Source organism: Gracilinanus agilis, chromosome 4 (genome assembly GCF_016433145.1).
Source record: "Gracilinanus agilis isolate LMUSP501 chromosome 4, AgileGrace, whole genome shotgun sequence".
Lineage (NCBI taxonomy): Eukaryota > Metazoa > Chordata > Mammalia > Didelphimorphia > Didelphidae > Gracilinanus > Gracilinanus agilis.
Window position 1 is genome coordinate 263518764 of NC_058133.1, and position 13553 is coordinate 263532316.

Here is a 13553-nt window from a genome sequence, read left to right on the forward strand (position 1 = left end):
TTTATTTGAAATTTCCATCCATTTCTTCTACTTTTGCCCTCCAGGGCTAAGTAGAGTGAATCTAATTCTTCAACAATATGGCCTTTCAAATACATGAAGAAAGCTATCACATTCCCTATGTTTTCTCTTCTCTAGACCAAATATTTCCATTTCCTTCAGCTAATCTTCATAGGCTATGAACTTGAGGCCCCTCACCATTCAGGTTTCTTCTGAATGCTTTCTAAATTTTTCCTGTCCATCCTAACCTGTGCTATTTAGAACAGAAAACACAGTACTAACAGATATTGCCTGACCAGGTAAGAGGACGGTAAGACTGGTACTGCCTTATAACTGAAGACTATATCTCTTAGTGTATTCCAATATCTCATTAGGATGTTCTGGATCCCTTATCACACTGCTATCTCATGGTGAGTTTGCAATCCATAAAAACTTCCAGATATTTTTCAGATTGCTAACTTGGCCTGCCCCACACTGTACTTGTATAGTCATTAATTTGAAGCCAAGTGAAAGACATATTTATCCTTATTCAATTTCATCTCATACAATTCTGCTCAAAATTCTAGCCCATCAAGATCTTTTGAATTCTGACTCCAGTGTGTTAGCTATCCCTTTTTTGGCATTTGTCAAATACAAATAAAAGGATGCCATTTATGCCTTTCTCTGAGTCACTGATAAAACTTCTAAACAGACAAGGGCCAAGCAAAGATCCCCGGGATGCTCTTCTAGAGAATTGAGCAAGTAGAAGGTAATGATCCTATGAGACATCAAGAAACAATCAACTAAGTCAAAAGAATGAAGAAATTGTGAAATATCTCATTGGAAAAACAACTGACCTGGAAAATGAATCCAGGATAGATAATCTAAGAGTTATTTGATAACTTAAAAGGTATGATAAAAAAAAGAGATTAGACATCATATTTCAAGAAATTATAAAGGAAAAGTACCCTGATATTTTAGAACCAGCAGTTAAAACAGAAATTTAATGAATCCTCCAACCACTTCCTGAAAGAGACAAAAGAATAATTCCCAGGAATATTTTAGTCAAATTTCAGAACTCCTGGGACAAGAAGAAAATATGGCAAGCAATAAAAAAGAAACAATTCAAATATTGGGGAGCCACAATGAGAAAAACAACATTTAGAAGCTTGTAAATTAAAAGATATGATATTCCAGAGAGCAAAGGAACTAGGACTTCAACCAAGAATCATTTACCCAGTGAAACTGAACTTCAGGGCAAAAAGTGAGTATTTAGTAAAATAGGGGACTTTCAAACATTCCTGATGAAAAGACCAGAGCTGAATGGAAAATTTGACTCTTAAATATAAGACTTAAGAGAAGCACAAAAAGGAAAATAGGAAAGAGGAATAAAAAGACATTCAATAAGGTTAAACTTTACATACCTACATGGAAGATGATTCTTGTAACTCTTAAGGACTTTATCATTACTAGGGCAGTTAGGAGGAGTATACATAGACAGAGGGCAAGGGTATGAGTTGAATATGGTGGGTTGATATCTAAAAAAAATAAAATTAAGATATGAGAAAGAGGAATGGGAGGAGGGGGAAGGGAAAATAGAATGGGGTAAATTATCTTACACAAAAGAGGTATGAAAGAGTTTTGACAGCGGAGGGGAAGATGGGAGAGGTTGGGAGGAGAGTACTTAAATCTTACTTTCATTGGAATTGGCTCAAAGGGAAGAACATACACAATCATTTGGGAATAGAAACGTATCTTATCCTACAGGACAGGAGGAGGAGAAGGGAATAAGAGAAGGCGTGGGACTGATAGAAAAGAGGGCAAATTGGAGGATGTGGTGGTCAGAAGCTAAACACTTTTAGGATGGACAGAATGAAAGCAGAGAAAAATAGGACAAATGAAGGGAGTAGGATTGAGAGTAAAACAGTAATCATAATGGCAAAAACTTTACTCTCTCTTACAAACATAAAGGAAAGGAAATTCTTATAATGCAAGATTTTTTTGCAGCCATGAAAAATCATAGAAGGTTATAGAATAGCCCAAAAAGCTGCAGCTTAAAATGGCATCTCCTTTCTTTTCCCTTTTTTGGTGGCATTCAGAAAGGTTAAAAGTCCAGTTTGTTCATAGCATGCTCACCTTGAACTGATCTGGTGAGAGAGAAAGTGCCCCATGATCCTAAGAAATGGGCTTGGGATTTTATTTTAGTCTGTTTAATTTGTTATTTTCAGTTCTAGGTAAAGGTGGCGAAATCCCCATTGGGTCTAGAATCAAGCCACAACCTTGGAATCAGGTTTTCAAAGGCTGAATGTGCAGTCAGCTCCAGCAGGGAAACAGAAAGGTCAAGGGATTCAAAGTTAGGTTGACTCAGTGGCTTCATTCCTCCAAGGCCTCCTTCTCAATCAGTGTTGGGGAGAGGTGTCACTTAGTCTATAGCTTTTGTATCACCTGCTATTTAGCACTTAGCAGTTTACCTGTTAAATAGCACTTAAGGCCATTGGGGAAGAGCTGAGATGCAAGTGACCCATTCCCTTTTGCTGACATGGACCTATCTGAGTTGCCTTTATCTCATTACAAAAGTTATCAATAAAAACTGGCTTCATCTTGAATCCTTTGCTTGCCTCTAGTGATTGGGTCATCAATGTGTCACTATTCTTACATATTTTTTTAAATAAATTCTTTTAGTGCTCTTTTTCCTGAGTTTTGCCTTGTTAACCAGAGCAAAAGTATGAACAATGAATTTTCCTACTAACAAATGGTCAGCCTTACCAGGAATTTTGAACACTATATATAGGACTATATATAACCATCCGTGGCTATCATCATGGTGGGAGGCAAGGGCTATTTCATCCGGCCAACTGGCAATCAGGCCCTGCCTAATAGCAAGTTTTGGGATGGAATAGATCCTTCTCCCACAGTGGTTAGTTAAGCCATGAAGTAGTAGAGAAACTCAAGACAGAAAAAAAGGAGAAATAGGTCTCCAAATCCAAATTTTGATTTTTTTTTTCATTTTTTCATTTGTGTACATGGAAGGGAAGGCAGAAAAAAGGACTCACAGGGAAGAATCAGGCAAATTTTTAGCCAGTATTCATAAAGGGAAGAGAGAGCCTTCCTGGATTCCAGGTAGGCAACTGAATAGGGAACAGGAAGATGTAACTTCCTGAGGACTCCCAAGTGGACAAACTGTAATAGCAGGTTATGTTCACAATTGAACAGTGAGAATGGGTAGAGACTGGGTCTACAAATGAGTTAATTATTAGGATCTGTAAGGACTAAGAAAATTATGAAGGAAAAATTCATTTTGGCCATGGAAATAATGGGATCTTAGATATTGCACTCAGTCAGATATAGAGTCTAAAAGTGATTTGAAAATCCATAACCTAGGCAAATATTGGATTTTTGGCACTTTTGAGAGAAGCTTTGAAACACCAATTGCCCATATTATTTTAGGACAGAGACCAGAATAGCTGAGGGTAAAAGACAGAGGTTAAGACATTAAAAAATGGAGAGGGAAATTTAGGGAAAAAAACACAAAACAAAACCCTAAAGAGTCTGTGAGGAGTGACCAACCAACTCCATCCTAGGAATACTTTTTGTTAAGACTGACATAGAACTTTCAAGGCTTAAAAAAAAAAAAAAGTGAGGGGGCAGGTAGGTGACTCATTGGAATGAGAGCCAGGCCTAGAAATGGGAGGTCCTGAATTCAAATTTGGCTACAGTTACTTCCTAGCTGTGTGATCCTGGGTAAGTCATTAACCTCCATTGCCTGGACCCATGATGGCATACCTATAGAATGTGTGCCAAAGATAGCACACAAAGACCTCTCTGTAGGCAGCTGGGGCTGTCCCCTGCAGAATTGCTCCCTTCCTCCTCTCCACCATGACTCCCAGCTCCTCTGCATTTACTCCCCTGAGCAGAGTGCTCAGGCCATGCTCCTCCCTTTCTCTCACCCCTGTCTGGGACCAGAGGCTGCAGGGTAGTAAGGGGGGTCTCCTCTCCACTGGGCCCAGCCCCACCCCCTAAAACATCACTTTCTTCCTTCCTTCCCTGCCAGCCACCAGGCTAGGGGTTGACCCCACCCCACAAAGGCTAATTGCATCCCCTACTCCCACCCCCACGTGGGTTGCAGCCCAATAGGCAGGTAGGGCTAGATGCATGGGCAGGTCCCGAGGCCGCAGGAGGAGGCTTCCCTGGACACAAGCTGGCTGGGAGCTGGCCCAGCCATCAAACATAGAGTGTGTGGGGGGGTGGGAGTTCTGGGTCTCTGAGCCTTGCCCCACCTTCTGGGCCCATCGAAGCCCAGCAGCAGTCCCCTTGCCTCCAATGCAGGCCCAATGCTCAAAGTAGGGGACATGGCACATCACAGCATGGGGTCCTCAAAAGGTTCTAAAAGGTTCACCATCATTGGCCTAGTCCTTACTCCTCTTCTTCCTTGGAACTAATACACAATACTGATTCTAAGACAAAAGTAAAAGTTTAAAAAAAAAAAACCTCTCTCTTTCTCTCTCTCTTTCCCTTCCTCGCTCCCTCCCTCCCCTTCCTTCCTTTTCTTTCTGACTGTGACCAAGTTGGAGGGACAAAAAAAGAAAGAGTAAAAAAAATTCAGTTTATTATAGATTATTTATGTAGGAAGTCTTGGATATGATTAGTAAGGTAAGTATCAGTTCAGAATATGAAAGAAACCAGACATGTGCAGTTTTGAAGAACTTTAATCTAAGTTTAAAAGAAAGGAGGTAGGGCAGGTAGGTAGCACCAGGCCTGGAGTTGGAAGGATCTAGGTTCAAATATGACTTCAGACACTTCCTAGCAGTGTGATCCTGAGCAAGTCACTTAACTCCTATTGCATAGCTCTTACCCTCTCTGACAAAACCAATACTTAGTATTGCTTCTAAGACAGAAGTTAAGGGTGTTTTTTTGTTTGTTTGTTTGTTTTTAAGAAAGAAGAGAGGGGATAAAATTTAAATAAATTAGGAGTAGCCAGAAATGGATGGGAAGTTAAGAAAAGTTATAGTCTATACTTATAGATTGAAGAGAGGACTTAAAAGTAAAATATGTTGAAGATTTGGAAAGAGAAGTGAGGAAAGGTTTTGATCTCATTCATATAAGAAAAGTTTCATGAATCCTAAAAGAGATGCAAAAATATCAGACTGTCACTTTAAATCTTTGGCAGTAGACTAACTGAAAGTAGTAGGCCCTATCATTTGAAGTACTACCAGAAAAATTTGAGATTTTAAATGTTACCATTAGTGATTATAAAATCCAGATTTGATTTGCTCAAAATCTGTCCTGAAAATAAATCAGAATATGGTCTAAGAGTCCTTCCCTATTAGGATACTTGTGGTATATTGGAACCTAATACAAGACTGACACTTTAAAATCTTTGGCCATATGCTAGCTGGAAGTAGTGGGCTCTATAATATGAAATGCTTGGAATAAATGGCCTACGTAAACAAACAAATAAATAAAATAAAAATTGAGATTCTGTATGATACCATTTATAAAATTAGATCCAGGTGTGATTGACTTTATTCTGGTCTTGTTTTAAGTGGAATGTGTTCTCTTCATAGGACAATTATGATAAGTCAGAATTGACTCTACTATTTAGCATTAAGATAAAATGTTGGAGAAATGCATTGACTAAGGAAGCTCCATACTTAAGAAATTTGCTGTGTGATCTTAAAACAAGTTGTTTTATCTCAATTTACTAATCCATAAAGTAGAAAAAGGTAGTGCCTATCTTTAGGGTTATTGGGAGAACTGAATGATATAATGATTGTGAAGTGCCTAGCATAAATTTGATAATGAATTATGTTAAAAAATTTGTTAGAAAAGTAAATTCTCTTTTAATCTGAATTTTTTTGACTTACAGATTCAAATGTTAGGAGCCACTTGTGGTGAATGAATATTTTTCTATATAAATGTGTAAATGTGTTTAACCAAATTAATGCCATCTGATATAATTCCATCTTATATTGTAAATGTCATTGTCATGTTTCTAAATTCTTTTTTGTATTGTAAATTCTGAGAAACAATTTTTTAAGAGATGTTGTTTAGGGAATGATAAAATCATGCCAATGTTTAATTTAACTCCTTTTATTTTAGATACTGTGAAATTATTATTAGAGGCTATAGTCATAATAGTAAAATCTATTAAGCTTTTAATCAGGTATATTTTAAGAGGAAAACTGATAATTACTTTTTATGTGGGAAAAGATAGAAAGAAAAGACCTTGTAAAATTTCCTTATTTGTAAACTTAGAAGTTTCTTAAAACCATCTGCTTGGGCAAGACCATAAAAATCTCAACAGTCCTGTAAAAGAGCTGGCTATTGCTATGAAACTATAAATAATAAATTTTTATAGATAGCTCCTTGGATAGAGGTTTTATATCTAAAATGTATAGAGAACTTTGTCAAATTTTTAAGAATATGAGCCATTCCCCAATTGATAAATGGTTAAAAGTTATAAACAGATAATTTTTGGATCAATAAATTAAAGCCAAACATATACACATACATATGTGTGTGTATATATAAATATACATATATATATACACATATATATTATCTAAATCATTATTGATTAGAGAAATGGACTTCAAAACACATCTGAGATACCATCTCAACACCTATCAGAATGGCTAAGATCATAAGAGGACAAAATGACAAATGTTGGAAAGAATTTGAGAAAATGGGGACACCTATACAATGTTGGTAGAAGTGTGAACTGATCCAAGCATTTTGGAGAACAATCTAGAATTATGCTCATAGATTTACAAAACTCTGTGTGCCTTTGGACTTTGCAACATCACCAACTGGTTTATTCCTAAAGTAATAAGAGAATTAAATAAAAATTTTTAAGACTAAAAAATAAAAATAAACACAAATAAAATAAAAATAAAGTAATCAGAGATAAAGGAAAAGAAATTATCTGTTCTAAAATATTTATAGCAACTCTCTTTGTGGTGGCAAGGAACTGGAAATTGAAGATATGCTCATTAATTGGGGAATGGCTAAATAAGTTCTGGCATATGATTGTGATTAGATACTACTATAATCTAAGAAATGATGAGCAGGTTAATTTGTAAAAAAACACATCGAAAAATCTGTATGAAATCATAAAGAGTAAAATAAGGGAAATCAGCAAGACATGGTTTTATATTTTAAATTATGCCTTCTCTAGTGCAAGGAGGGGAGGGGAGGAAGGAAGGAGTTAACTTGGAATTTTAATAAAACAAACAAATAAATTTAGAACAATAGGCAGAATCAAGATAGCAGCAAAAGCCAAAACTGCTCTGACCAACCTTCCATACCAATTTTTAAAAAGTAACTCAAAAAAACCTAAACCCAACAACAAGTTAGAGTCAAAGAGCTGTCCTGCTGAATGCAGCTTGAAAGGTAGGCAGAGAGAGAGAGTAAATTTTCATGAAATTAAGGAAGGAACAGAAACCCCCTTCCCTCTAACTACCACAAGGGGATCTACAATTAGGTGTAGCTTGATTTTAGGACACTGGGATGGGGGCTTCATAGGTGGAGGAGAATCTCAAACACATCTCTTAAGGTCATATGCCCCAACAACAACTGGCAGGGAAGACCAGGGGCACCAGAGGCTGGCTACATTGTAGACTTAGCCCCAGAGAGATTAGTTCAACTGGCCTAATCCAGTAAACCAACAAAGAAGAGAATTTACACCCTACAGGCAAAACAAACAAACAATAAAAACAGAAGGCTGAGGAAATGAGTAAACAACAGAAAAAGGAGGTAACTATCAAAAGTTTCTATGGGGAAAAGGACCAAAGAGAAGAAATAACAGAGGATGATGGGATACAAGGAACTACAGACAAAACCTCAAAAAAAAAACAACTGGAAATTGGGCTCACACTTTGAAATAACTCAAAAGGAATTAAAAAATCAAATAAGATAGGTTGCAGAAAAATGGGTAAAACAAAACAACAGTTTAAAAAGCAAAATTTGTGAACTGGAAAAAGAGACACAAAAATCAAATGAAGAAGAGAGTGACATGAAAAGAATGGTCCAAATGGAAAAGAAGAAACAAAAGATTATGGAAGAAATATCAGTACTCAACATATATGCACTAAATGGCATAGCATCCAGATTTTTAAAGGAGAAACTAAAGGAGCTTAAGAAGGAAATAGATAGTAAAACTATACTAGTGAGTGACCTCAACCTTCCATTATGAGAACTAGATAAATCAAACCAAAAAATAAATAAGAAGTAAGGGAAGTGAATAAAATTTTAGAAAAATAGAGTTAATAGATATCTGGAGGAAACTGAATAGGGATAAAAAGGAATATACCTTCTTTTCAGCAGCACATGGTACATATACAAAGATTGATCATATACTGGGGCATAAAAACATCACCCCCAAATGTAAAAAAGCAGAAATGATAAATCCAACTTTTTCAGATCTGATAAAAATTATAATAAGGGTTCATGGAGAGGCAAATTCAAAATTAATTGGAAGCTAAATAATATAAACCTTCAAAACTGGTGGGTAAAAGAACAAATCATAGAAACAATCAATGATTTCACTGAAGAAAATGACAACAAGGAAACAACATATCAAAATTTATGGGATACAGCCAAAGCAGTACTCAGGGGAAAATTTATATCCCTCAGTACGTATACCAACAAAATAGAGAAAAGAGAGATCAATGAACTGGGAATGCAACTAAAAAAACTAGAAAAATCTATGGTAAAATCAAATGTAATGGGCTTCTGTACCAGCAGCAATGCAATGACACAGGACAGCGCTGAGGGATTTATGGTAAAGAACGCTACCCACATTCAGAGGAAGAACTGCAGGAGAGGAAACATATAAGAAAAACAACTGCTTGAACGCATGGGTTGAGGTGGACATGATTGGGGATGTAGAATTGAAACTACCACACCAATGCAACTAACAACAATTTGGAAATAGGTCTTGATCAATGACACATGTTAAAACCAATGGAAATGTGCATCGGTCATGGGTGGGGAGAGTGCGGGGAGGGGGGGTGAAGGGGAAAGTAGGAGCATGAATCATGTAACCATGTTAAAAGTGAATATTAATAAATGGTTAAAAAAAACCCTAGAAAATGAACAAATCAAAAATTCCCAGATAAAGACTAAATTGGAAATCCTAAAAATCAAAGGAGAAATTAACAAAAGTTAAAGTAAAAGAATTATTGAACTAATAAATAAGTCTAGCAGCTGGTTTTATGAGGAAAAAAAACCAAATAAAGTATTGGTTAATTTGATTTAAAAAAAAAAGAAAGAAAAGAATCAAATTACCAGTATCAAAAATGAAAAAGGTGATTTCACCTCTAATGAAGAGGAAATTAAGGATTATTAGGAGCTATTTTCCCCAATTATATGACATTAAATATGACTATCTAGGTAAAATGGATATATAAATTGCCTAGATTAACAAAAGAGGAAATAGAATACCTAAATAACCCCACTTCAGAAAAATAAATTGAACAAGCCATCAATGAACTCCTCAGGAAAAAAATCCCCAGGACCAAATAGATTCACAAGTGAATTCTATCAAACATTTAAAGAACTAATCCCAATAGTATACAAACTATTTGACAAAATAAAAAAAGAAAGAGTCTTATCAAATTCTTTTTATAACATGTATATGGTACTGATACTCAAGCCAGGAAGACCAAAACAGAGAAAGAAAATTTTAGACAAATCTCCTTAATGAACATAGATGCAAAAATCTTAAATAAAATACTAGCAAAGAAACTATAGCAATATATCACAAGGATTATTCACTATGACTAGGTGGGATTCATAAGGAATTCAAAACTAGTTTTGCTATTCCTATTAAAAACATAGGAATAAAAGGACCTTTCCTCAAAATAATAAGTAGTATTTATTTAAAACCTTCAGCAAGTATCACCTGCAATGGGGATAAATTAGAAGTCTTCCCAATAAGATCGGGAGTGAAGCAAGATTGCCTGTTATCACCTCTATTATTTAATATTGTACTAGAAATGCTAGCAGTAGCAATTAGAGAAGAAAAAGAAATTGAAGAGATTAAAGTAGGCAATGAGGAAACTAAAGGAGATGTAGATGATATGATAATATACTTAGAAAAATCCAAGAAAATCAACTAAAAAGGTAGTGGAAATAATAACTTTAGCAAAGTTGTAGAGTACAAACTAAACCCACATAAATTATCAACAGTTCTATATATTTTCATTGAAAATAAGCAGCAAGAGTTAGAAAGAGAACCTCCCTTTAAAATAACCCTAGAGAAATTACTGGAAATCTATCAGTCAAGAGAAACACAGGAATCATATGAACACAACTACAAAACTAGATCTAAACAATTGGAAAAACATTAATTGCTCATTGGTACGCTCAGCTATGTAAGATTTAAATTAATGTCCAAAAACTCCAAGTATTATATATTTTTAAAAGTTTATTAATAACCACTTGAAGTAGAAAGAACATAAACTAAAAGAAATAGAAGTTCAAACCTAATTATCTAACAAAAAGTCAACCACATGAGTGAAACTCTCCTGCTTCTCATCTCACATTACCTCTACAACATGTGATCAGCCAAAGAGAGAGAGAGGCAGGGTTGCACAAAACTTATATCCTCCCTACATTAGCATGTAACATGAGAAGGAAAGTAGGATGCTGGGAATTGAAGTCCTGGGGAGCATATTCTAATTACACAATCCCCCTTGCGATTCCAATGGAAAAGAAGCTTGTAGAAATCTCCTAGATTTACATGCCTAGTTTCCCTATGGAATCAGTACACATAATCAACATATATATCTAAAGATCTTTATTCATTCTCTCAACTTGGTCTGAGCTCTGGGGATGATATGGTATATGGAATTTGGGAGTTATCCCCAAACAAGAATATCTGAGCTAAAACTGAATCCTAAAATGAGTTCCCCTGTTTGAATCAATACATGCAGGCAGGACAAAGTGAGGAATAGTCTCTTTTAAGAGCACCTTGGCAACAAAAACTACTGTGGCCCAGGCAGTAGGAAATATTTCCAGCCATCTGGTCAGCTGATCCACTACGACTAGACAAAATTTATACTGTCCAGCCTTTGGCATAGTTATAAAATCAATTTGCAGGTGTTCAAAAGGTGTGTAAGCCAGAGGACACCCACTAAAAGCTTTGCCATGAAAGGAGTGCTGATTGAATGCTTGGCAGGTAGGTCAGGTTGTGCATACCTTAGAGGCTATGGTAGTTATGCCAGGGGCTATCCAAACTCTTTTAACAGAGTCCATGATGCCCTGGGTACCAAAGTGACCATTTTTGTGTATGGATTGGCAAATTTGGTGATAAAAACTTCTAGGGAGAAAGGGTTTTCCTTCAGATGATACCTATGCTCCACTTATCTTTTTGGCCTTAAATTTTTGCTTCCATTTTCCCAGTTCATTTTCATTGTAAGAAAGGGATAAATTTAAATCATCAATTGATGCCAGTGTTAAAATTAACTCAGGCTCTTCTAAGGCCACTAGCTTTGCAGCGATATCTGCCCAGTCATTCCCCCTAGAGACAGGGTGAGTGCCACCTGTATGGACAGGGCAATGAACATCTAGGGCTTCAGGGAGCTGAAGGGCAGAAAGAACTTCATTAATAATTTCTGCATTTGCTATGCATTTTCCATCTGATGTTAAAAAAACCCCTTTGAAGCCATAGTATATACACTGCATGACATATTCCAAAGGCATATCTAGACTCTGTGTAAAATGTTGCCTTATTATTTTTGGCAGTTATACAGGAATGCTTCAGAGCTAACAGTTCTGCACCTTTAGCATTTATATTTGAGGGAAGTGAAACTGACCACAGAGTGGCAAATTCTGTGACTACAGAAGTTCCAGTGTCACTTATGCCATCTCTCATGAAAGAAGAACCATCAGTGAATAAGACTAAGTCTGGATTATGTAAAGGAGTATCCAGGAGATTGTCTCAAAGCTTTTCAGCCATGGACACTAAAGATTCACAACTATGCAATGGTTCTCCTGAGACTGGTAGATCAAGAAGCAAGGTTACAGGATTTAGAACTGTACGGCGTTTTAAGGTAATATTCTCATTACCTAACAATGTTACTTCATACCTAGCAAGTCTTTGATCAGAAAATGCCTGTGTTCTGTCTTAGCAACAATGCTTCAACTTCATGTGGCCACATTATGGTTATTGGGCATCTCAAGACTAAATCAGCAGATTTAGTTACCAATAAAGCTGTGGCAGCTACACCTCTAAGACATGGTGGTGCTCTGGAAGCACTGGGTCCAGATGGGCCAAATAATAAGCAACTGGTCCCAAAAGTTGAGTTAAAACAACGGAAGCTACCCCTATCTGTTCATGTACATGCAAAGTAAATGGCTTGTTGTAATCTGGGATGCCTAGAGCAGGGGCAGACAGGATAGCCAGGTTTAATTTTGAAAGAGCTGACAGGTGTTCAGCCTCTAATTTAAACAGTTCAGGGACTGAATTTTTTGTCAAGAGCTATAAGGGGCTTGGCGATTTCCCCATAGCAAGGGATCCACTGCCTATAAAACCCTGTTGCTCCAAGAATTGCCCTCAACTGTTTCTTAGTAGAGGGTACACTCAATTTCTGAATATATTCAATGTACTTAGGGGAAATGGAGGGGGCACCAACAGTTAAAATGAACCCTAAATATTCCACTTTGGGGAGTCACCACTGAACCTTTGTCTTAGAGATCTTGTGGCCTCTTTTATGTAGTTCTAAAAAAAGATGTTTGCTATCTTCTTGGCATACTGTGGCATTTGGTGAAGCCAAGAGCAAATCATCCATAAACTATATCAAACAGCTCTCCTTAAACCTAATACTTTCTAAATCTTGTCTTAAAATCTGTGAAAACAGGGTGGAACTTTCCATGAACTCCTGTGATAACCAACACCATGTCCACTGAGAACCTTTCCAGGTGAAGGCAAATATGTTCCTTGAATTTTCATGAATAAGGATTGAGAAAAATGCCAAGCACAAATCTACCACAGTGAAGTATTTGGTCATGCTGGGAATAGAGTAGATAATTGTGGCTAGACTGGGAATCACAGGATGTCTCTTAATGACATGATTATTTACAGCCCTTAAATCCTCGACAGGTCGATAGACAATTTTCCCATTGGGGCCTGATTTTAGCTTTTTTACAGGTAGGGTGGATGTATTATATTCAGGTTTGCATGGGATTATTATTCCTTTCTCAAGTAATGAATCTATCACTGGGGTAATTCCCTCAATTGTCTCTTTTGATAGAGGATACTGAAGAATAGAAGGAGGTGGACCCCCTTTTGTTTTGATTTGAACAGGAACAGATGATTTAAGTAAACCAACATTGGAAGATGATGTGGCCCAGAGATATTCAGGTATATCAGCTGGGATTTCAAAGGCGGGAGGCTCCTTCATCTCTTGACTGTCTGAAAGAAGTACAGGTAGCAAAGTTAAGAATTCCTCAGGCAATTCTAGTGACATAGAGCTAGTTATTGGGGCTCTAAGCTTGCATAAACAATCTCTCCCTAGCAAATTTATAGAGGAGTCAGGCATTAGGAGGTAAGAATGTTCTACGGATGGGGTCCC

General features: G+C 36.6%; 1 protein-coding gene across 1 annotated transcript in view; it reads right to left on the reverse strand.

Annotated features, from left to right (window-relative positions):
- SLC26A8 (solute carrier family 26 member 8) overlaps positions 1-13553 on the reverse strand; it is a 150783-nt gene that overhangs the window by 20239 nt on the left and 116991 nt on the right. The gene's annotated exons all lie outside the window — the stretch shown is intronic.